Source organism: Typopeltis vanoorti, chromosome 14 (assembly GCF_054136105.1).
Source record: "Typopeltis vanoorti isolate ZY-2024b chromosome 14, IOZ_Tvanoo_1.0, whole genome shotgun sequence".
Lineage (NCBI taxonomy): Eukaryota > Metazoa > Arthropoda > Arachnida > Uropygi > Thelyphonidae > Typopeltis > Typopeltis vanoorti.
The window spans coordinates 83,890,536-83,917,005 of NC_143562.1; the positions used below are offsets into that span (position 1 = coordinate 83,890,536).

The 26,470-nt window shown below is 34.3% G+C and overlaps 1 protein-coding gene across 1 annotated transcript in view; it reads left to right on the plus strand.

Moving 5' to 3' along the window:
- Window positions 1-26,470, plus strand: part of Trpm (transient receptor potential cation channel, subfamily M) — a 410,993-nt gene that overhangs the window by 10,382 nt on the left and 374,141 nt on the right. The window lies entirely within an intron of this gene.

A 26,470-nucleotide genomic window follows, 5' to 3' on the forward strand; every position in this document is an offset into this window, starting at 1 on the left:
TACTTTGCTTTGCTTTTGTAATTCCTGAGAGGAATAGCTGCCAAATAATCGTCTAATTCATTATCCTCATGTTATTACTTTTATAATTTAATATTCAATTAGTTTAGCAGTTTCTTCTGAAACATTTAATCTAAACATTATTTAATTTTGAGAGAATCCGAAAACGAGCCACAAAAGACTCGTTAGATAAATAAATAAATTCCATGTGATGATACAGTGTTCCCCTTTTTACGGGAGTTCAGGGTACCATCTAGTCCCCCCAAATTTTATCCAGGCTCCGGAACCGGCATAGGCTGACGAATCAGACCTATGGCTGGGTCAGTATTCCTGACTGTAATCCGTGTGTCCTCAGACCGGTTTGCCTGCTTGCGGAATGAAAAACACCAGATAAACTGCGGAAAAAACCCTGCTGTCCACGCCCAAGACCGGCTAACTTGGCTATGGCTGAGGAAAATCCTTGAGCTCCTCACGTCGTTGACGGGAATCGAACCTAGGACACTCCTTTCCCCAGGCATATGGTTGCGAAGCGCAAAGCCACTAGACTAACCGCGCAGACTCGTTAGATGTGCACATCTCACTACATGTCAACTGAGTGATGTAGCTTCACCGTGAAGCGCTTGTACATAGAGGGAAGTGCGATTACAGGGGAATTTCGGAGTTATATTCAATATGCTGCACAATTGCATGCATTGTTTTTCTTTTCTTTTCTTTTTTTTTTTTTATGAATAAAGTTACATTTTATATACTCCTCCACCCCTAAATTCAATTTTGGGTGAATTTTGAATGAACACCAGTTCCACATTTTCTGTGATCTATCTTTGTTTAGTTCTAACATGTACGCCAGCAATACAGTGCACTTGGTTTGTAGTATTGTCTTGTAAAAGTCAAATACTTTCTGAGACGGAAGAAATTTATCTATCTGTCGCGAATTCAGGTATTTAGTTGTATAGTGTTAATTGCCTGTATTGCAATAGTTATGATTATATTCGAATCAGATTTTAAATAAATGCAGTTCAGATTCTGTGTATATTTTCCCGTTTACTTTACTGTAACTTCTGTTTGCAGATCACACACACCTTGTTTTTTGGCATTACGCTACTTGAATTCGCATTGATCAGAATGCGTTTTACTGAAAAAATTATATTAGTTGTTCATTAATTAAAACACCATCACCCAACACTATGTATACCAGAATCAACCTCTCCTTCATACCATTAATTAGGTTTCAGAAGTCAAGTTACTTGACTGTTACAAGCTATTAGCTCGACACGTGGCGAAGATATATAATGTATAGCAAGTCATTAGCAGTACAGACGATAGTTATTAGTTTTCATGTCCAGGTTGACTTTGATAGCTTTCTAAATATTCGGATCCTGATATATAATCCCTAAATCAAAACTTTCAACCTTGAGCAACCCAGTGTATCCTGTGCCCAGTTCCTCCGACCACACAGATATTCCTTGCATTTAGACTACTTCTTTGGAACTGTTATGTATTCCATTATTTTGATTTATATAATGCATATTCTCAAGAGTTTATCTGTTAAGTAATGAAAACTTATAATTTCCGTGAGGAAGAAACTCCTTCCACAAAACGATGTTCTTCTCACTGTGCTACGAAGATCTTTTTACGGTGGGTAACAGAATTAGTAATATTCTTTAATGTTACGGTTTCTATCATTCTGCATCTGCTTCTCTACAGAATCATTATCCTTAGTGAGAATATAATAAGTCACATTTCTCTTTGAATAATTTTAATCCCATTTACTTTTTATGTTGAAAAATGGGCTTTAAAATATAGTATCTGTGTCCTTTCTTTTTGATTACGTTACAAACTTTGAAAAATGTTCTATGAAGATAAATGAAGATTTTACTTTTTTAAGACATACTGCCCTCGTAAATGCATACGATATTTCTTTTCATAAACGAATCTCTCTCTCTCTCTCTCTCTCTGTCTCTCTCTCTCTCTCTCTCTCTTTCTGTTTATTTAGTTAAAAACAATGGAAACTTTTACTATCTTATGTAGAATATTAAGATGCCAGATGATAACATACGAGGCCTCATCCTCATTTTTTTTATCATGAGGCCACGACCAATCCATAATTACGTAACTGATTTAATAATGTCAATACTAAAAAGGCTGGTAGTCTTTGAGTTTTCATATAAAATTTTCCTCTCAAATTTATTCACGAATGATATGCAAAGGAGATGCAGCGTCTTAGTTTTTTCCCATATTCTTTAGTAATGAATTCTCTGCTCCTATACGCTAGTTAATGATAAATATCTTAGCGTCTGTTTATTATTTTAACATCATGTTACTTACATTCATATTAAATCAGGATAGGATGCGTTTATTATTGAAAATTTCTGTTTGTTGTTCGTTAATTAAAAACCATCACCCAAGAACTCTAGTCTTATTTACTACGTCCATGAGATAATTGGTGTTCATTATCGTATATACTGAAGTGGAAGGCATGCAAAGTCAAGAAGTAATTTATCTGTTTTCAGTCGTGATAGATACTCATTAGAGCTTTATTTTTAGAGGGACCTGTGGCATAGTATAATTATTAAAAACAACGTAAGTCCCCAGTAATAACTTTAATTAATAAATAAGGTAGATATTTCGTACTAAAACTAATAGTACATCTTCAGTGTTACAAACAGATAGGAGTAGAATACAAGTAACGAACATTCGGTGGATCACCTATTAAAATACAATGCTGTCGAAGATCTGGGAGACTTTTATTTTATGCAATCGTTAAAAAACTAATTGTCTTAAATATTAATTATTTATTAATTTGTTTCATTTCCTAGCTCGCAACAACACTGTATTTTAATAGGTGATCCACCGAATGTTCGTTACTTGTATTCTATTCCTATCTGTTTGTAACACTGAAGATGTACTATTAGTTTTAGTACGAAATATCTACCTTATTTATTAATTAAAGTTATTACTGTGGACTTACGAGTTGTTATTTAATAATAATACTCATTAGAGCTCTTATGTGCATAGTTAATTAGTTGACACACAGTCAACCAAAAATCATCTTCGTATTTTACGTTCTAAAATTTGTCGTAGAGAATATGTTAGTATTTGCTTTTCCATGAATTGAGTACAACATTTTCGTATGGTAAGCTTAATGGCAAAAAATATTAATATACTGACTTTAGATTTCGTTTGGATGTTTAATACTTCGACCTCATCCTCAAAAATATAATTTTTAAGAGCATTTGTAATTTACAATAGAATTTACAATTCAAGCTTCAAATGTTTGACGTGGGAACTATACACCGCACATTCCACGATGAAGCAATAATTCAGTTCATCGAAAAATTTCTCTGGGTTATTATATTAGTGGCGTGGTGACTTCGTTCCCGTAAGGTTTTCTAGTGTTTATTCATAGCATTGATGGTGGTACTAAATACTGTCATTCTCATAAGAAGTCACAGAATGAGATGCCTCCATTACAATGTAATGAGTTCCTCCCTTCATTTCGGCCGCCTGCCTGTTAAGAAGTTCATTCAGGTAGTCCGAAACTGTCAAATTTCAGTGGGATGTGGTAATCAGTGTTGGAAATGCTTCTTTCAACATCAGGAACATATTTAGGTTTAGACTAAAATGCTGGATGTTTTCCTGCAAAAAGAAAAGGCTTTTAGATTTTCGGAGAGGTCACAAAACACATTGACCTTAGGATTTTCATACATTTAAAAAATGCTGTTGGGGTGTTCATCTTGTGTTTTCACAAATTTTGTGTTGACTGTTTCTTACTGATGAAATGTTGCTTTTTTCGAAGAACACTAGTACAATTAAGCAAGGGGTCCTTTTCACTTGCTATGTTTAGCATATTATTAAATATGTCATGCGAAATCGTTCGTCTCTGTTTCTACCAGCTTTGGCTAACAGAAACTAATTTACATGGCTTTATACGCGCACAGGCCTGTCTGCGTAGGACTCGTCCAACATACGATTGTGACACTCCAAAATCTTTGCTTGCATGCACTTTTTGATTTGTGTTGGCTGCAGTTTGTACGACACCGTTACTCGATACGTTCCGTTACTAGTTTATCTGCTCGTTTACTGCTGTCCATTTTCGAAAAATTCAGCAGCTCCATTGTTGTGAATTTCGTTTCGTAAGCCACAAAACACATTGTTCTAATACCTGTCACTTGAACTTAACAAAGCACACAACGTCCAAAAACAGTTGCTTGCTGATTCAGTCTGTTGACGCTATTTCATAGTAATGGAATATTTGTAGTCAAACTTAGATGTGTCATATTGAATACTTTTCGTTTTAAGTTTCTGCTTCATGTAATTTTTCAAATATTACACACACTTGGAAAATACATTATCATTAATCCTCTGTTTTTAAATACAAATTTATAAAAATATTAAAGAATGTTGATCCGGCAATTAAGTATAAAGTTAATTGTTAAAGATTGTTAAAGTTAAAGATTTTTCCCCCTCTTTGACAGGATTCAAACCCAGGTCTTTCTGGGCCAAGATCATTGTCTAAACCGAAGCTGCTTCTAATAAGACGGTTAATCCTATATGCAGTTTGTACTACGACTGTAAATTGCGCGTGTTTGGCCGTTTTCTTGTTTTCTTGGTTGAAAACACGAGTTTCCGAGAGGGAACCCCATCTCTGTTTGAGATCGACTAACTCACCTTCAACTGAAAACCCTAATAAAGGTTCTTCGCTTCCGAGATAGGATTTGAACTCAGGTTTTTCCAAATAAAGGGCTTCATCTGTACCGACTAACTTACAAAGACAAAACGGCGTATTAGGAAAACATATTGTTTTAAATAAAGGCACTCTTGTGTTAGATTGAGCTTATCAATGCTCCTTCGTTCGAATTTCTAGAAACTCTCTAGTAATATCCAGACAATATAGTTTCGTCACTTTACTTTGTCCAAGATAATCTCGTTAAATTAACCACATTGGGGAGCAGTTCTTCCTTCCGTGCGCATTAGTATTTCGACAAAGCATTAGAATCAGATATCATTCTGTGCTTAACATATATTGTGCCGAGGAACTGAACGAATAGTTTTATTATCAAAAGAATAAATATCTCATTAAGTATTCACAGAACTCATTACAAAAAACAGATTCGGATGTTTTTTCCCGCTACGGAAGAATAAGAAGAAATAAGCGTGAGAAGAGAGTATCAGACGTTCTAATTAGTACTTTGAGTTATCATCGATATCTCATGGACTTAGTTGTCTCAGTGATACTTTTGCATGGACCGCATAGACCATTTTTTCAGTTACCAATAGTATTCTAATTCCAAATTATAGTTACCGTAGGGAATTACCGGTACATTTCTTGAAGACATTTTTGCAATGTACCATTAACAATGCTTTTATTAACGTAACGAAGACTTATTTTTAAAGACTATGTTAAAGTTCAGTTACGTATTAGTTCCATAGGTTTACATAGTCTCCACTTTATTTATATTTATATCTTTAAATAAGAAGCATACGTATATCTTGCCTTGAGTTAATTGCTTTTGCTCAGTATTGATCAAACTGTGCTAAGGATTACTTTGTTGGCATCATTATCTTTCAAAAGCTAGAATTCGTTCTAAAGAAAAATTACTTCGGTATCATTTGCTGAAATGTCACCATAGTTCTCCGAAATACAACTTAGAATTTCAGTTGGCTTGGTTCCAACTTTTCTCTGTTTTCTTCATGCATAAATGACTGAGAGGGAGTAAGCTGATTCTAATTGTATACAGTTGCGTATTATTTTTTATTTTCAGTATTATTTTAAGTATTAAAAATGTGAAGTATAAAAAAGTAAAAATACGATATCATGCACAGTAGATTTACTCGAGTTTTATTTTAAATTACAATTAGTTTTTATTTTAATTTCCTTGCAGCTTGATTATCTGAAAGTTGGAAACGTAGAGTTCAAAAGGCAGTTCATAAACTTGAATACACTTGGCTCACGTCCTTAGTTGCCTTGTTGTAATGTAAACAACAAAACAGCATGGAGCTCAAATTGAAAATTTGCTCTCTCTTGCTCTTTGTCTGTCTAATGACTTGTAATCACGTCTTTTTTAAATAGTTTATAAGTAAACTGTGTCTTAATCCTTTCCTGATACTTCATTATTTTCGAATGAAATTAATGAGTCTTGTTTTCAGCTAAATCTCATGCATTCGGAATTGCAGTACAATTCGTTTATCTTAAAGCAATCTCAAATGAGCTTTCGTTTAATTTAATTATGTTTCCAATCAATAAAACTTTTGGCTGCATAACGAAGCAAGATTTGTCAACTGATCAAGAGAAATGTAGTGTAGAGTCAGCAGTAGAACTGTGGAGAGAATTACTAGTCTGCAATAACTCATATAACAGGTTTCTTTCCGTAGCCTCGAAAACTTGGAAAATAAAGGCTCACCAGCCCTAGCACATAGAAAAAGAAATCAGCCAGCCAGTTACTAAGACAGAAGAGAGAGAGAGAGAGAGAGAGAGATCATGCGATAGAGGTTTTATATCTTTCGATGCATTCTGATCAGACCTTTAAATGTGTTTTTGCAGCGTACTGCTTACTTCTGTATTGTTTGTTTTATACATTTTATACACACGACTAGAGAACTGGTATTATCGTCTGTGTTAATCGTAGCCTGTTGCATACCATCCAATACATGCTACTAATTTAAATATCGTTTTCGTTCCTAGTTGGATCATTAATATTTTTGATCCATTTATTGATTTGTTCGCTTTAAAATACCAACGATATAGGTATTTTGATCGAAACATTTATTGAACCATAAAAAGGAAATACGGATGTGATTTGTAATTTCCTTCAAAGCCTGCATCGTTTTTAGAATGTCATCAGTACGATCAATTGTCTGTTCTGTCAAATCACCTTCAATTTTTTTTTTTGGATGAGTCAGAAGTCACTATCCGCTAAGTTTGAAGAATACGAGGGGGAATGAAAGATGGGTGATACTGGTTTTATGTCAAAAGTTTCATGTTTATGCGCTCTAAGCCTCCATCTTTCAATTCAGCTTTGAATTTATCGATATTTAATTTTCACCAAAGAAGATCGCCTTTTTATATCAGAATCGTATTAGTACATATGTCTCTTATTTTATTCCCAATTATATTTCCCCAAAACTGTTTATTTTGGTCTTGCATCGAAAAATTACAAAACAGAAACCGATATATGGTTTGACTGCTGGCTTAAAATCCATCATGTTTCGATTTCCTTTAAAAGTTAGGGAGGTTTATAATTTATAAATTTAAATCTATTAATTGGCATAATCGCACATCTATTTGAACGAACAGAATTAGTATCTTGCAGTTTCAAAATTTCATCGATATATCGGATTCTTGGACTTCACGTGGATTGTCATTGCTAATGACATCACTGACGTCATTCTAGTCTTCTCTAACTTTTTATACCAGTTTTTCGTTTTCTTGCGACATTTGACATACATGCGAAATGGCGAAAATGCTTCACTTTTTTCCGCCTTCTCAGAAAATTTAAGATTAACTTTTTATTCTAGAAAACACTATCACCGAAAATACTTTGTTTATTCTACTATTACGGAAATACTCACCTTTTTGTTACTGTGTCTGCTGGCAGGAGGTCTGTCCAATTAGTATATGACTACACTGAATAGCACTTTATTAGGAACACCTTATTTTCCTAAATGGGTAGGTGTACCTAATAAAATGGCCACTCAGTGTATATCTGATACAAGTAGAAACGTGTCAGACAGTATCGTGTTTCATCGCGCTACTATGTTTCTCTTCACGACATTGTCCACTCCTCGCAAACTCGATCTGATGTTTTTTATAGTCTTTATGCTTACCATTGCTTATAGCGCGACTCAGATAAAAAAAAAGGGATTTCTTGCTGAGAATGCTAAGATTAAATAAATTTTCATTTCCTGAAGTTTTTTAAAAAATATTTTTACATATCTAATCAACCGGAAAGTAACCAGTCTGGTGAGATTCTCATTCCTGGTGAATAATGTTGCAACGTGTACTACTCTTTTAGAATACTGCTGCTACATTTCTCCACACAACTGTCGCAATCTCATATGCTATTCGTAAAGCATTTCACTTTACCTATCTCTGGCTGGTTTTATTTTATTATTCATGTTGTAATTTATCTTTCTGGAGAGCTAGAATATTTCTTGACTCCTGTGGAAATTTTTTATGGACTAGTTATGTGTTAGTCGTTTGAGTCACGGCTATTTGACAGACTCACTCGAACTGTTACAAACTTAGGGTAAACTGAACACCTTCTCAGTTAGAAGTGACCACGTCTCTTTGAAGTATCTTATATCTTGGTTCCTTTTAGTTAGGAAAGTATTGCCATTCTTAATTACCTGGATTTAAGGGCTAATACTCTTTAGTATTTAATGCGACAGCACATATTTCATGTCATCTAACGACTGCCAATTCTGTTTACAGATATCAAAGTCCTGGATTGAATGCCATTTTCAAAGGAGGGAATGTATTCGTTTCATACCTTCTGCCAAAGAACCCAACAGGTAAGTTACTCTTATCTAAAATGTTTCTGGTGATTCTAGTTGCAGAAAACCTGAAGTGGTAGCATAATCATCTGTAATTTGAGTAGAAAGATGTAGTTGACAGCAGACTAATGAAGTTGTCATGGGAGATGTCAAACGTAAAGGATTCCTACTTGATCGATATCTCCTGTGATACATCAGAAGCTTTCTTACATAGCATTGTTCTCTTTTTAGGATAAATAAATATTCGAAAGGTGTCTTTAAAACGAATAGTAGTCGAAAATATAAAAAAACAACAACTAATTTATTATATTACTTCCACTTAGCAGGATGTACAGCTAATAACAAATCGATAAACGCAGTCGCCATTTTCTTTCTCATGAGATGTGTAACTTTAATTAACTTACCATTTGACACGCAAACAACACAGGATTAATTTCTCTCCGTATTCTTCACATATTATTAAAGATGTAACAAATTGCGTGCGCTCTCTCTCTCGTTCTCTTGCTAGCTTTCTTAGAAGAGCCTCAAATAAAATTATACGATTAATAAGTTTAGCGCAGGCGAAAGTGACAACCGACAGTAGCGATGAGTAACGCAAATATGTACGGCCAGTTGAATAACAATTACTATGTCTGGAAATTGTTCTTCGTCAATTTTATACCCATTTCTGTGAAAATTTAATTGATTTTCTTATTAAACTTGCTCAGAAACAACGTTAACAACAGAGTAATATTTCTTAAAGAAAACTAATCCTCTCTAAATTGTAAAGTAGCTGACTAGTTTGAATAGGGCTTTTACGTTTAGTGTCCTAGGGATTGTTGTAGTTATTAATTAGCACATTTAATAGCTATCCTTAATTTTTAAAAATCATGCAGTGAATGTACTTTGACGCTGTTTGAAGGGCAATATTTAACCAATACTCCTCTGCCAGTTATTGCCTTTCCTGCTGGTGTACTCCTCATATTATGATCGACAGCTTATTATTAAGTGATAGCCAAACGTTTAAAACTATGTCAGCAACTCTTCACTCGAAAAGCACTTGTAGCAAATTTGAAGCAGCAAAGGAACTCAAAGTGAAGACATTTTCATCTATTTTACTGGCAACGGTAAGTTTTAATATATCAAACTCTATTAAAATATAGTTTGTTTTGAGAGTTTTTCGTAGATTAACTAATAATTTTCACATAAGTGCTGGCTTAGTTACTTTGGTAGCTATGATAGTGTGCATGAATAACTCTATAAATCATTGACAGTTTTGCACAGAGGTAAAAGGAATTTATAATTATATTTTAAAATTAGTTAAAAATGAAAGCACATCTGTTTGGTGACTGGATACACCTCTGAGGGTGGTCATTGTTATGATAAACATCGACAGGGTGCATCGAATTTTAAGTCATCCTTTTGTTTGATGGATGATTGCTTTATTCAAATAAACAAAGAATTTTAAACATAAAGAATCACTTATAATGATACATGTAGTTGAGTGGTATTTTGCCTAAGAATAAAAAAGTAAAATAATTTAAGGGAGTATCTTTTTTCCAAATAGAATACGCATGATCCATTATCTTACTGAAGAAGTTTCAGCTCTTTATTCTTGATTTCATTGGAGTTTTTAACTTACACATGACTAAAATTTGAATACATGAAACCCCTAAACATTTTGAAAGTGAGATTTTAAAAATTAAATTGTCCAAGATCAAGAGATTAAACTGTTTAAAATGATAAAAGAGTGGAGATCTTCATTTAATCTGTATGTTTTCCATCAACCATTGGTTGATGGTTGGTAGCACTACTATTAGGAAATTGTTATAGTACAAAGTGGTTTTCCGTTTCCTTCCTTGTCCAGTGGTATTTTGTGTCTTGCCTTAATAAAGATTTTTCGCGTCATAGAGGGGATTCGAATCCAGGTCTTTTCAACCAAAGGGTTCTGTCGAAACCAACTGAGCTACGGACTTCATTTACGAAGTCTCTACCAATCAATATTTCCAGTATGTCCTGATGTGGATGCAATGAGCTGTTTTACTTACACGTTATCTAAACACTTAGCGGTACGTTTAAAGAATCACATTAGACAATTGGATATACTAGTTTCTGTAAAACAGTATGACAGAACAGGTTAGTAAAACAGGTGATTGAAGAACAACGTCAGTGATAAATTATGTTATCCTGAATGAAGTGCATTATAAGTTTCGTTTCCATAGAAGACAGACGATTTCAGTGGTATGAAATATATATCTAAGAAATAATAGCCTAATTTAAAAAATCTGTATATAAAATTCTTTAATGCGCTTTTGGGGAAATTATGTGATTTATTGAAAGCACCAACAAAGATATTCACTCATTCATTTTAAATTTTATGCTACCCTAATGTCGAAAGAAATAGAAAAACAAACACCAAAAATTTCCGATATTTGTTTAAAAATGCAAAACGTACGATGGATAAACGATCGCTTACCTAATAGTGAAGCGCTTACCTAATAGTGAATTTGGAACCGATGATCGTTGGATGGATAAGTCGGCAGCTTTGTTACTTCCGAAGGCAAAGCTGTTCATAAAACATTCAGCTTGCAACCTTATTTCTTTTTGAAACTTCTGTCCACTATGAAACCAACCTTGAGCACAATAGCTGTAATTTGTTATCGACGAAGCTTAAGTAACTCCAGCCTTCCGTATGCTGAATTGATCGCTTACTATGCCACATTATGCACATGACGAAAGCAAGGCAAAAAAATGTGGCGTGTTTAAAATACGGGGTGGACTTAAGAAAAGTCCTTTTATTTGTTCCCGATGCCAAAGAAGGTTAAAAATCTTTTTGTTATAACAGTCCATAATTCCCAGTGCAGAACTTACTGGATGTGTATTCAGTCACTGATTATTATACGTTATCTTGAGCAGAACCGTGGGTGCCGAAGATATTAAATTTAAATTATTACTTACAATTGTCCACTGTCGGTTTGAAAATAGTGAAGGATTTCATACAAAATCTTTTTTTTCTGATTATCTGTTTTTATAAAAATTCATAAAATCACAAAACATAGCTGTTGCTACTAATCGTTGTGTAATGAAATTTTGTGTTGGACCGTGATGATGTTTCTCTATATCTTTATGCGTCTATATGCTAGGATATGATGATAAGATATTTATATATGTTGCAAAAGTTATACAACTCTTCATTTCTCTCGACAACTTTTTATCAATGAATCAGTGAAATAACGGTCGTTTATAGGAGAATATTTTTAATAAAGAGCTCTGATAGCAGCCCAAGCGAAAATATAGTTGTGCAAGATATTCCAAATGTCTTGCATGATATTTAGAAATCTCTCATGTGATCATGTAGTATATTAGATTTCTTCTACGATAGCAGGCATCAAAAATTATAACAGTGTGGGACAAACAGCAAAGTATACTTGACGCTTAACTTGTTAAACTGAACTCTCATCTTTAGATTGTTTTTCGAATAACTATTTTTGTGAATCTTCAGAGCTTTTCTTTCTGATTTTTTTTTCTAGTTAAAACTTCATGAACATGCTGTCAGCCATTGGACAACCAAACATATAGATGTGACCTCTTTATTCATATTAATGGAAATAAGATGTGGCTTGAAGGTAACCGATGTATAGTAAGATGTTATCATAGTCTGCCGTGTTAGTTTGTTTTGCAGCACAGTTTAGTGCATCTGAGATATCATCTATGACAGCGAACTGTGAACCTTAATAAAAATTTATGCAGACTACATAAAGGAATATATAGATGAACTGGAGAATATTGTAAAGGGTGAGCTTTCCTCCCATTTGCAGCAGTCTGTTTTCAGCTGTAAAACCTTTTGCCAGAAAATTCCGTAATGAATTTCATTTTCCATTTCCATGAGTAGGAAGCTGCATAATATAGTCAAAACAACACCTGAACTCTGTACCGTGCAACTCGGGTTCCAGTTGCACAGTACAGAGTTCGCCAGGATTGGAGAATAGCAAGTTGGAATATGTGTTTTTGAAGTGACCAACATCCACTTCCGTTCAGATAAGCGTGCTTATGTCTAGTAGTAGTAGTGGTCGTGGTGATATTATGGTACAGAAGTGCTTCTCCTGCTTTAGACTAAGATCTTTTGTTGTATTTCGCAAAAAAAGAACACTAAAAGTTATATTGATATTCTAGACCAGGCTTACGCTGTGACAGTTCTATGAAAAACTTCCCATATGAATACAAGCTTATTAATAATGTTAATAAGGACTATGGAAACATGATTTGAATAGATTATAGTGGGCAAAGGTTAGATTGTAAGCGAACTATATAGAACACCTGACAAAGTTACGACTCAGGTGGAAATGACACGCGTTTAACTTTAGCACAGCGAGTAGCTACAATTTGGAGAAGGAAATGGGTTAAATTGTGCATGGATTGTTTATCAATATATAGTGGAATGTAGATGTAAGTGACATGTTATCGCTACCAAAAATGGCCAGTGGGTTATTGAGGTTTGTGCAACACTGAACGGTCTGCATAATTTTTGTAACTTAATGTATTTGCCAGCTGTTTCGAACGGAATAAAGAAATATACCTAAAGGGATGTTTAAGCTAAATGGATCTGGCAGACTCGAGGGACCTAATCCTTCAAAGCTCTGTCACCAGCAGCTCATACAAAACTTCAGTATTTATTTTATGTTTTAGTTGCATGAAGTGGAAAAACAATTATATTGTGCACTAATATTTTATGTGATGCGTACAAAGCATCAATGTGGCTGAATTGCTTGAACGGGACATTCTGTATGAATTTCGATGAGAAAACAGTTCTAATATTTGCATATTTAAATGCATTAAATCAATGTTTCTCAACCTTCTTTCATGTGTGCCCCATTTTTTAATTTTAGTTTTTGTGGTGCTCCCCCCCACCTTTCCCCCTCTTGCAATTCTTGTGTTAAGACACTGACAAAACACATAAAAGTTAGAACAAAACGTAAGCGGGCATCTGACGACTGTGGAACGTCGACGTCAATAAATTTAAGTTCACAGAATATCATTGCGAAAGTAAAATCAAGAAAGTATGCAGCAGAATATTTTGATTTCGGTTTTACAAAGACTGAAGTAAATGATGAAGAAAGACCATTTTGTTATTTGTTCAAAACTTTTGGCGGCTGATAGCATGAAACCGAATAAACTTCAACGACATTTGGAAAAACACTTCAAAAGGAGTATGTTAACCTCGAAAGGTCTTTGCTGCCAAACTGAAATGTTTTGAAAAGCAAAATCTAGCATTAAAAAGCTTTGTCTGTAAATGAAAAAGCTGTCAATTTAAATGAAATGTAAATGTAAATGAAAAATTGTCAATTTCCAGTGTATCACCATCATATGAAAAGTTTTGCTCCGCAGCACAGGCCCAAGAAAGCCATTAATTTTTAGATTCATTGTTATTGTTTAGTTTTAATTAGTTGCTCGGTATATTTTGCAATATTGATATGTTCCTGTAAGCATAACTAGTTTATTATTCAATACAGTGGATTTTATACATTTTATTATTTTCAGAGTGTATTTTATGTTTTTATATTGTTTTTGTGTCAATAAATAGTTTCATTAAATGCTTTTGTTTCAATACAGTAGGTCTTCCTTGGATTTCCACTTTCTTGGCTCCCCCCCCCCCCCCAAAGAGGGCGCGCCACATAGATTGAGAATCACTGCATTATATGCTATGCATCAAGTTAATAGTTTTCTTGAAAATCCTTTCGTTTTTTTTGTTAGCGAAAATGATATTTAAATTATTACGTGGATCCAAATAATCCTGTCCATTACAGCTGCAGTTGTTTATACTTGAAGTGCACTTTATGCGGCACAGTGAAGTCAATGGTTAATTGAGTAAGGCCAGAGATAGACAAAAGAAATTACATATTAATTCAATTAAGATATGGAATTAAAATTTCCTGACTGACCGCTAGATGACACTATTGTAATTAGTACCAAGTTACTCTGCTAAGTATACTACTATAACAAATCATTCTCCGTTTATTTCAAAGTTGTTTTTGAATAATAACGCCTTGCAAAGTCTGATTGAATGTTGTGCACTTTGCGATTTCCATTCCTTAAAACTGCATATATACTCCACCCACCAGAGGCTGTAAAAATACTTTAGTACTTCTCAAAGATTTATTATTTTTTTATTGTTAATCATCAGCATGATTCTTTTTTTTTTCATACAAATACCAACCAGTTGGCAAGATTCTCTTCCTGGTCTGTCACGATCCTTGAAAATTGTTCGTTGGTTGTGATTGAAATTGTGCTTTTCTCTACGAGTTGATGCAGTTATTCAGGTCCATTTTAAGGCTGACTACAAGGCCATTCTGGTCATCTTATACTCTGCTCGAAATAGTTCTTCCGGAGGCATGTCCTATCTAGCTAATAGAATTTTTTTTTCTCCTTAAAATCGCAGTAAAGTTATTTTCCCGGAAGCATTGATTGTTTTTTTTTCTTGAAAATCTTCTTGTTGTTGGACAGTTTTTCATGAGTCACAAGTATTAGAGCCTATCTTTAAAGAGGCTTGTGAGACAGCACATTGTTTTTAGATGTACCATTTCTATTTTTTTAAGTGAAATATTCTACGATTTCCTAAAAAAGTTTTTATCTCTTTTGTTTTAAAAAGGATTGCTTAAATAAACTTGCCACAAAAAACTTTGTGAACTGCTTTTTCACGTCTTTTCAGACTGCAGTTTTTTTGTCACTGAAATGCAGGAGATGCACATCTCCAGCATTTAAAAAAAAAGTCAGTAAAATAGGCTTAGGTAATATTACGGTTAAGATGAATGTTTTCCATTCTCTTTGGAAAATATTAATTCAGCATTCAAAGAAGTAACTGCAGAAATGCGCTTGTTTTCAAAAGAACTGTACATCAGAAAATCTGAAATCACTGAACCTAGGTAAACGTACGTAATAAAAGACCTGAAGGATAAACAAGACTTGATGGATTTATCTTAGTCTTATTTATAAGTGAGAAACTTGAAATTGCATACAGCTGTGTGCAGACATTCAATAAACAGATTTTTTTTTCTGTACGTAAAATTCTGGAAGGGTAAAAATGAAATATGTTTTAATTAGTGGAATGGATTTTTTAAAATTGATATGCTGTTTATATTAATGTTTATAGCACTGCTTTGATTACATTCGGAAGTAATCTTGGATAAAAATTATTTCATAAGAAAATCAAATTTTCATAATACTGTTTGTGGACTCAGTGAAGTAGCCAGCTTTTACACCCAGCTCAGCCATGCTGAGTTCATTGATCATTGATGTAATCACTACATAAAAGCATCGTTTCTTTTAATTTCATGTTTAGAGATGCCACAGATTCTTGGATTTGCTTATTTTTAATAGAAATTATTCCAGTCATTTTAAATGAAAATAGGAGAATTTGCATTTTCTAGTGACTAAGCAGAGAGTCGGTGAATTATGTAGTCATCTTCCTGCTCTTGCAACCATTCCTGACTGGGTGGTGTCTTGTCACTAGAAAATTTGCATTTTCTAGTGACAAGACATATATCGGAAAGTCCAATACTTTCCGATATATTTCTTTTCAGATCACCGCAATATTCCACATTTGAACGGTAGTTGGATGCTTTATGGTTGTTGGATCCTTGTGGTACACTTTGTATTTAACTCATCACCAGATCGATAGTTTTTGTAATACTTGGACTGGCAAGATCTTCGCCGACTATCGTATCATGCTCAGAGTCAATTAGGACACGCTGTTGTTCCTTTATCATGTTGAAAGACACGCGCATATTTCAGTCCTCAGGCTACATAAAGCCTACCTGCTTTATGTAGCCTGGAACGGACACGTGGTATGATACAGGCTTTGACGAAGCGCTAAGATACATGGATGATTTGGGCGAACCTAATATGGCCGCAATGTAATTAGTTTAATGAACAGATGCAGCATGCTATCACTTCCGGAGTAAAGTAAAATAACCGAAACAGTTAATGTCAGAAGTTGTTCACTTTTGTCTCTTTGATGTGTTCTCACGCTGGTATGACCGAAATGAAAAACAGCAATTTCTCTTCGAAAAACCCTGTCACTTCTGTTTGAGATATGCTGACTTAACTCGAATGATGAAAATATGATAGTCAGAGATAGTTTCCGTGATTCAACTGGATTTATGCAGTCCGGTTACAGTGGAACCAGTCGATTGTCACAAATGCTCCGTACATCAAGAAGTAAATCAGCGTACCGTTATTTCCTGTTAACTTAATTGGTGTACATATTTCTTCTTTGTCTCTTTGCTATGAAATGTGAATAAAAGTTAAGGGAAGAGAGAAAGTTTCTTTTCATGCTATTAAATAGATTCTCCCAGCCTAGTTTCCCCTTTAGAATATCTGTTTTGTTTGGAATGATTTCTCTTATTTATACACACACGCACACGAAAGCTTCTTGGTCATATAATTCATTAACGTTGCGAATGAGAAATTGGAGATGGAAGAACTTTGGAAATCTGTGATGCAGTTTTACGATAACAGAAAAATATCATTAATGGTTATTCCAAAAAAATAGTAGCAGAGAGGATGTGCATGACGACGAAAAGATTTGGTTTGTTAAATTTAGAATGTGACTCTGAATTTTGGGTTGATTGTTAATTGTAAATTGTAATTGTTAACTGTTAAGTGTAATTTATTTAAAAATGCAAAAGAAATATGAAAATTTTAGATACTCATTCGGATGAAAAGATGCGGTATCACGGAACAAATTACCTGCTGCACCATGGAATTTCACATCAGTTTGAGAGGAAGTAGAATAAATACATGAGAGACAGACAAAGAAAGTTAATTAATTAATTTAACTGCTCTGTTCCGAATGGAAATTAATACCTTAAGGAAATTAAGATTACTTAGCAATTTTGTAGTTATCTGTCTTCCACATACACACACTGATCACAGAATTAGAAACTTTTATTTTTCTTATTTGCATGCTACTGCCAATACCGATCCTCTTCAGTTTCGTGCGCATAGTTCAGGAAGGAAGTTCTGTTTATCTGTACAAACCTTCGCAGATGAGACCGATCTCGTTCCTGACAGACAAGGACCTCTTAGACAAGCAATGTAGGTTATTTTTCCGCTGATTAAACACCCGGGATATGTCACCTTTTCAGAAACCAGTCAGCTTTGCTGTTTTCAAATCGTGGCTGCAGCCAGACCGCCACCCACAACAAGTCATTTATCGAATTTTGATAAATCCTTTGTTTTCCCCCATTGTGATCAACATTATTGACGATTATCGACCAGCAGTATTCTTAAATATTTGTCTAGAACGCGTGGCTGTGCATGTAACTATGTATTTTACATATACGTTGCGTAAGTGACGTTTACGTATATCTGCAAAAAGATTTGTAATTCAGTGGCCGAATATGTACATGAAAGCCTTAAGTTGTAACTAATAAAAATCTGTCATCGTTTATGGTATTCGTAGTATGCCGACCTGAAGTGTTTTTATTTCATAACTAATGCAATATTAATATAAGGGGAGAAAACATTTAAAGACAGCCTTAACGGGAATATATCGCAACTTTTCTCCAGAAATTGGAAAGAAGACTCTAATCAACATAAAAAGAAATGTAAAAAGAAACGTCTCAAGGTCTCGTGGGAGAGAAAGCCCTGTTAAATTTAGAATCGAATTATAGAAGTACTTCGAAAGAAAATCTCGAGTTACCTACCTTTAAAATCTGAGAGAAACCGGAGAATAAGTTTTATTGTTTTGCTCTAACAAATTGGATCAATTTGTAGGTTCAGAGAAAATAATATAATGAACATTTTCAATTGTGTTTTCGGGTTTAAGTTTCCGCCCATTTATTTTTTGGACAGCTCTGCGTGCCTGGGAATCATTTCTGCAATAGTTTGAAATTTCACGTTTTATTAAAGTAGTTTTTTTTTTCTCTTGCACATTTTATGGTGAACTAGTAGTTTACTAGTTCGCATTAAAATATTAAACTTCGATGAAGTAATAGCTCGTAGCTATTAGATTATATTGAACTACTATTAATATCAAAATATTGTCTTTCAAAATTTGTATACTCCAGATTTAAACCCAATATTTTCGAATGTATTGAAAAGATTCCACATAGTATCGCTTTATCTTCGATGTTCATGATCTTAATGAGATATCTTGAACATGTGCATATCGTTATGAATACACATGATAGAAAGGGAACTTAGATGACACAAAACTTGCTCATGCAGTGCGATACAAGCGTTAAATGAGCCAAACTTTTCGTTTGTGTGTTTATGGAATAAATATCAGTTTTTGCAGGAGAAAAATAAAAAAGGCTTCAATTTTTGACAGGAAAAATTGTAAATTATGAAAAAATAATATTCAGCGTTATTTTACACTAAGCAGGCAAATAAAGTTTGCCTTTTTCTTAAAAACTTCCTAAGCTATCTATCACTTTTGGAATTTAATTTTTATAAAGCGGACTGTGTTTGCCTACTCGAATAACGTTGAATATTTATTATTCTTTCTTATTTCACAAACCTTGGACATTTTGGGGAATATGTCTTTGGATGTAGATGTTCTACAACTTTGAAATACAGTTATCATGTTATCGTGATAAAAAATAAAAATTTATTTTTATTTTTTTATCATGAATATCACAGAGAAATGAAGAAACAAATACTACTTGCGAGGCTACAGTTTTCCGATTGCACTCCTCAAGCTGGTAAGAAAGTTTGAGATGACAACGAAAATGAATAAATGACATGGATGACCTCACTTCAAAACAGCCCCAATTCACAGTCCACTTACCAGCAAGTGTGTATATGCGCTTTCCCATATACCAAATATTCCTGATGCCAGAAATAGAACGACTGTGAAAAGCTCTTCAGAATTTGCAATACGTCTTTTAAAGTCGAGAGAGTGTAAGCTTACAGAAGGTGACATTACTTAAATGACTCGACTTTGCAGCACACTTTCAGCGTAGGTTGCATGGTGTCGTTTAACTATAGTGGCTTTATGCGCATAACCGCCATTGAATTAGAAACTTCTTAGAAATCATTGGTTTCCGTATAGGCATGCGACTGCCCATACCGATCCTCTTCAATTCCCTGCGCACAGTTCTGTGAGATATTGGTCAGGTACAGCCTTCAGACGATTGCGATCTCGTTCCTGACAGACTGTTGTCTTAGGACCACAGTTACACTTCATAGAAAACCTACGTAGGTTATTTTATCACTAATTAAAAACTAGGGATATCTCACCTTTTGAGAAACGGTCAGCTCTGTTGTTTTTAAAACCGTGACTCCATCCAGATGGGCACCGACAATAAGCCCTTTATGAAACTCGGAAAGATCCTTTGTTTTTCCTATTGCGACCAACACCATTGACGATTTCTGACCAGCAGCATTCTTAGAACACGTGGTAATGCACGTGATGAAGTATTTTGCATCTGGTTAAGCGGCGTTTATATATATTTATATATGTTTAGACCATATTGTTTTGGTGTTGTGTTTTAAAGCCTAAGAAGTTGTAAATGTTTTAGGTTGTTTTAACTTAAAGATTTTACGTTAGCCGTTAGGTTTAAAGAATATGTAATATTTAGCTATTGAAATTATATTTACATTATGTGATAAATTTTGAATAGGACTTGTTCAGAAACGATTTGGTGTGGATGTGCATACATACTCCCCCCCCCCCCCGAAAGATTCATAGAAGTGTAAAATTGCTACTAGCGGCTTCTAAATTGAACTCGGCTTTTCGAGAGTGGAAATGGTCAGGTGTAGCAGCAGAAGCTATCATGTCACTGCTGCACGTTCCTAACAGACTATTCAGACAAGATCAGCACAGACCAGGCTGATTACAGGGTGTAGAAGCAAATCTAGAATTGCAGCCGAACTGTATTCCTGAATGTTTCGATGTCTGTAAAGGGCGGTCTGGAATGCGCACAAAATTCTTAGCTCTGTACATGCTAAGGTACCATTAGAGGTGAAGGAACCCGTATACTAGCTGCGAAGGCCTCTACGTCTCATTCAGAATACTCCTAAAAGGAAGCAGCGGCTTCGATTACGCACGCCAAAACGTGGTTTTTCATTTTGTAGGTTAATGAAAACGGAGAGTAAAGTTTTTTTAAATTTTATTTTTACTACTATAATTCTTAACACTGCCTCCAAAAAAAAAAAAAAAAAAAAAATAGCTTCTGCTATTTTTAATTTAGTCATTCGCCGGATAAGTGTCAAAGCAGTACTCGATGTCGAATATTGTTTATTTGAAAATATTTGTCTAGCGTAAAGATTAAGATTGGGCCTCTGTGCTCTGTTAAAAATGCCAGTGCTATGCTGTGCGAGGTTTGTACAGGTGAAAGCTGCAATGAACTTATGGTTCGATAGGAATATTTCCTTCGATTTGTTTATGATCATTTGCATTGCATTTGATTTTAGTTGTATTATATTTGCCTAATGAGTAACAAATTATTTACTTTTTTATTGATCCCATACACGAGAGATCGAACGACCTATGAGCACATCAATTCCGTTTGTGGGGGTGCAGGTGAGGACTGAGAGAGAGAAGTTTATTGACATTTTTTGCACAGTTGCAGGTTGTAGTTATTTGGGAATATTTCATGAGGAAGAAGTGGTGGACCGAATAAAAGAGAAAGAGTAGAACCAGGTTCGGTGTATTTGCAGCTGTACAGTTAATGGATGCTGGGCAGCTACTGCTCCTGTATTAACAGCGGAGGAATGATGGTTTTCCGTTAGGTCGAGCAATGACCGATTGTGTCAGAAAAGTTTCGATTAAGTTGATAATGAATCACAAATTAAGGGGATAAAAATGGGATTTATTTAATTAACTTCTCCAAAAAAAATAGCCGTTTTGGCTTTTCATCTTAGTTATAATGAATCACAAAATCAACGCGCGTGTATTGTTAATTTTATTCCGAAGGATGATCGTATTATATTTTGATTGGTGAAAAAAAATTCTTTGCTATTAAAGAAACGTATACTACTTATGCAACTGACTCTGATAAGAAGAAATACTGTTCAACATGGATACCATCTTTGAATCGGCATCAGGTGAACGCTTTTTCACTTTTATGTACGGAACCAAACCGAAAATCTACAACTGACAGTTTGTGCTGCTATTTGGATTTTCATTGCACGCATTATAAAGATTAATTATACAAAATCTCCGTCGCCTTTAAATAATTTTCCTTCTCTGTTATATATTTTTGCTTGACAGAAGTGCAATAAACGTCGTGGCAAACACATTGAATAGACTATAGTCAAAATTCTTTCATGTATCACAGTATGAGTCTGCGAAGTAGTGTTATGGATTCTCTGCCATAAACCGTTTTTATTTTTGCTCAGGATATAGTCAGGATGATAATCTTGTTGCCCAAATAGTTGAAACATAAATATCGACTCAACCACGAAGAAAGGTGTGGTCGGTTGAGTAGACTGTGCTAAAACAAGTAAATTTATGAACTAATGTATTACTCGTATAGTATGCCGAAAACTTCGACCACTGCGGACAAATTTCTGTCATGGATTTTCTTTTATCTCTCAAAGCACACTCATGAATATTGAAGATTATCGTTACAAAAATCAAGGTGGACATCCCTGACGATTTTCGAATCGGAACCATTTACAATATTGTAAATGATTTGGGCAACTGGTTGACGTTGCACGATAGACGCATTAAAGAAGTCGTGGTACGATGGCATGACATTTAAACTAATTTTATGTTGAAACATTTATCATGTTGAAAAATGAAAGATTTCTCTTTCATTTGCATAATCTGAAATGTTCATGCTATGTCAAATAAAATAATGTTCAAAGATTTTTAATTCACGCCCCTACTTTCAAGTTGCGTGCTTGAAAAGTATGTGGATTTCAAATCTCTTAAGTCACTCAAAAGTAATAATAAATAAATAAAATATAATATAAATCCGCTACTCTTTTATGCCCCAAAAGGAGTGGGCATGGCCATTTGACTTGTGAAGTCTGGCGGACAGCTGGTTCAAAGCTGTCATTGATCATTATTGGTATCCGTAGAGTAAAGTATGACACACATCCTCTGCTATTCCATGGAAACAAACTGTATGTTATTGTCCGAAATAGATCGATTAACTCGGAGACCGATATCAACATGCCTAGAAAAAGAAATGTATTTCTGATGGTGACCAGAATGGAAGTTATAATGTGTTTTTTTTTAATATAGAAGCAAATATTTAAGACTACACACATATAGGACGCATAAAAGCATTAATAATATTAGAAGCTTTTTATACGACTCCTACTACGAAAGGTTTTAAACCTATAATACAACAGTACTGTGATTGGGCTAAGAAATTTATTATTATTTTTTTAAAAAAATATTTTATATAACATGGAACTTTTCAAGCCACTTCAGGCTTTTATTAAGCGGGACGGTGGCTTTACACCTTATAGTGAAATCAATTTCCACCTAAAGACAGTCACGACATCCAAGCCCACGGCAGGATTCGAACCCGCGGCCTGTTGCTTGAGGAGCAAGTAAACCAGGCTAGGTTTAGAATGTGATATCAGTAAAATATAATGGGTATCACTTTTTTCCTGTTGTTCACACTAGTTCTCCAACCTAACTGCTTTAAATTACGAAGGTGGGTTTGTATTGCAAAATCAGTTTTCCCCGTCAAAGATGCATACCCCCCCCCTCTGAGAACAACACACGCAATTCCTAGACATAAATATTATGCCTGTTTATTATGTCATCAAGCATAATCCACTTGCTTCATAATCTTAGTTGCTTTGACGTCATTTAACCTCCCAGTCTTAAAAGAAAACCTTAAAAAAATAGAGGATAGTTTTTGAGGCCTGATGATTATATATATGTCTCTAAACTGTCACACCAGTAAACTCACATTATTAAAGTGAGTAGTGATGAAACAGATGTCGCTTGAAGACAAGTGACATCTGTTTCATCACTTCTCACTTTAATAATCATCCATAAACTTTTATCCACCTCATATTTAATAAAATACGACATATAATATGAAATATGATTTATAATTGCGATAAATTTGCCACCCAAAGTAACTTTTCGTGCTGAAATGATAAACGAATCTGTTATCTGGTACTATATAATTTTAATTTCACAATGGAATTGTAATGTAAAGGAATAACGAGAAAATTAACAAAGAAGAGGAGGAGTTGATACCTGGATGAGAAAGTTTTTTCCTTTGACTTCCTCAATCACGTGATGCTGTATTTCTCCTTAATACTCTTAATGTGAAGCTTGAAGAACTCCGTACTGTGAAGAGGTATTTCTAAACTTAAACACTAAATAAAAAAACATGCAAATATGAATTGAAAATATGTATTTGAAAATATGCAAATATATTTCCGTTTTCAACATTGAAGTGGACGATTAGGCGAAATTATAATAGTTCCTTGTAATATACGTGTCCTAACAGGTATCATGTCACCTTTTCATTTCGCGATTCAACTTTATTCCTGCCGACTGGTTGTATTTGTTGAATTTGCTCTACCTGTGAATTGCATGTTCTCTCAGGTTCAGTTGTTTGCTTTGAAAGAACAAAAACATTACTTTTCTAGAAAGAAAAACTCTTCAATATTCGTATGAAACTGAAAAGTTCTTATAAATGCTCGTTCAAATTCATATTCTTCACATTCAGAATATGAATGTGAAGACCCCGAAAAGTTATATAAAATAACCGATGAACCATTAACTTTCCAAAAATTGTACTCTTTTGACATCTTGTATTGTTGAGCCAATTTTTCTTCCTGGATATACTGCGAATTCTAAACTTATCATAGTGGTATCGAACTGTTTATTCATTTTCTTCAAAGACAGGGAGATCTATTTTCAGATTTTTTTTCTAATAGGACAGGTTGTATACTAGTAGCCAAGGATTGAGAAAGGATGAATCCGACTAGTGGTTTCACAGAATCAGTCATATTAATTTATTTTAAAGTTTTAAAATTTTCAGTACTACTTTAGAAAGCATAGGAGTGAGCAGATATTCCGTTCGATCCTGTTTTATTCTTTAATTTCACACTGACTAAAGCTTAGAAAATTATATATAGTAATACTTCATATAAAATGCAAAACCCGCCGTAACTGAGTTTTGCACTTTTTAAATTGTAACAATAGTAGGTATGTTTGCGCAGTTTTTTCCATAACATTTGAAATGTTTTTCTAACTGAATTCATTTGCATTATTAAAATACTTATAGAAGCAAACCATTACCTTGAAGTAAAACGAAATTGAGTAGTTGAATCTTCGGAATAACCCACTACCCACTTTGCAAGTAATGACTACGATAACGAAAGTATTTTATAGACTCACTATCAATATTTCGGTAGGTAAAGGAGATTTCCCTTGGGAAATACTTTGCAGTCTTTTTAAGGACATACATCGATTTGATGTGGAAGTGAAAGCACACGCGCGTGTACTTGCATCTATTATAAGTGCGTATTCAGTTTAAAATTCCATGTTCATCATTTTATCAGAATTTTTTTTTTTGGGGGGGGGGGGGTTGGATTCGCAGTTTATTAGTGTGCTCATAAAACTGATAGTCGTTTTAGCAATCTCCTTAGTCAACAAGAATTCCTGCAACATTTGATTATACGAAAAAAATGTAATTCCACCTGCACCCAGCTGATATGATGGGATAATTGTGTATAACCTTTAAGCACCCGATAAAGTTAATTGATAGGAAGAACATATTTTAGGGGTGTCTTATTTTCTTTAGATTCTTGAGATTATGAACTGCGACCGTTATTGTGATCACGGTTTATAAATTCATTTTATTCCGGTTCACGATTCATTTAACTTATCAAAGATTTAGTTTAAAATATTGTTTCATTTTCTGCTTTGTGAAGCGTTAACTTGAAACACTGTTCTCTAAGAAAGCTAATGGAGTTTTTAGATTCGTTACAAAACTGCTTTCATTCCATTATTCTGGCGTCATTCTGCGTTCTTATTTAAATCCTTTAATTGGCAAAGTGGCTGATTGCTGAGGGGAAAGTTATGAGACGCTACGTTTATTGTAAACAATATTTTTTTTTCATGTATCGTCTTTTATTTTCATGTATTGTATTTTTATTGTCTTTCGCTTTATTATGAATATTGTGCGTTTCCTATTACGTATTTTTGTCCTAGTCGAGAGAGAGAGAGAGAGAGAGAGAGATAAAGAGATTAAACTTCTGCATTATGTGAAAGTCCGAATTGGTCTAATATATTTTTAATTTATGCAAAATGTAGAAAGCAATAATGCTCTCCCAGCCTTGATTCTGTAGCAAGTGTGACACACCTGTTCATTATAAAATAATAATAATAATAAGCGTACATTCAAGGGCGGATCAAGTCATAAACGCAGCTTCTTACCCAACCTAAGCTATAGCTTGAAACAGAAGAAAATCAATATCTCCAAAGCAGACTTCCTAAGGTCCAAATACAAAAAGTTTGCCTTCTGCTAAAATGGTAGCAGCATTCTGGTCTCTCTCTGGAGCTCTTTGGAGTAACTTTACCCTTTCTAGTTTCTACCCTCTCGTGTCCTGATGAGGTCATGATTACATCATATAAAGATAAGGCACTAGTCTTTTCCTCTAACTCATATCTATGATCAAATCGATCTTCTCCCACTATACTTTGAACTGTTCGCAGTATGGATTCGCTCTGATCTTTCGCCAGAAGGATATATTACAAAAATCCTCAGTAGTCTCGATACTTATAAATTTTCTGTTCCAGATGGTATGCCTTTAGTTATGCTCTACAATTAATAACCCTGTTTCGCCCGTACTTATCATACCCATCTGGCATCAGCGTGGAAGCAACCTTTAATACATGGGTTACTTAGTCAGCCATCTGTTGTTAAGTCAACGACAATTTAGTCAACAACTATTCCAATTGCCGTTACCTCATTACTACAAAGTAACAGACATCATTATCGGTCAGCATCTTTATTACCCCGGGACTCACTAGTTAATGAATAATCACCAATATGGATTCTACCATTCT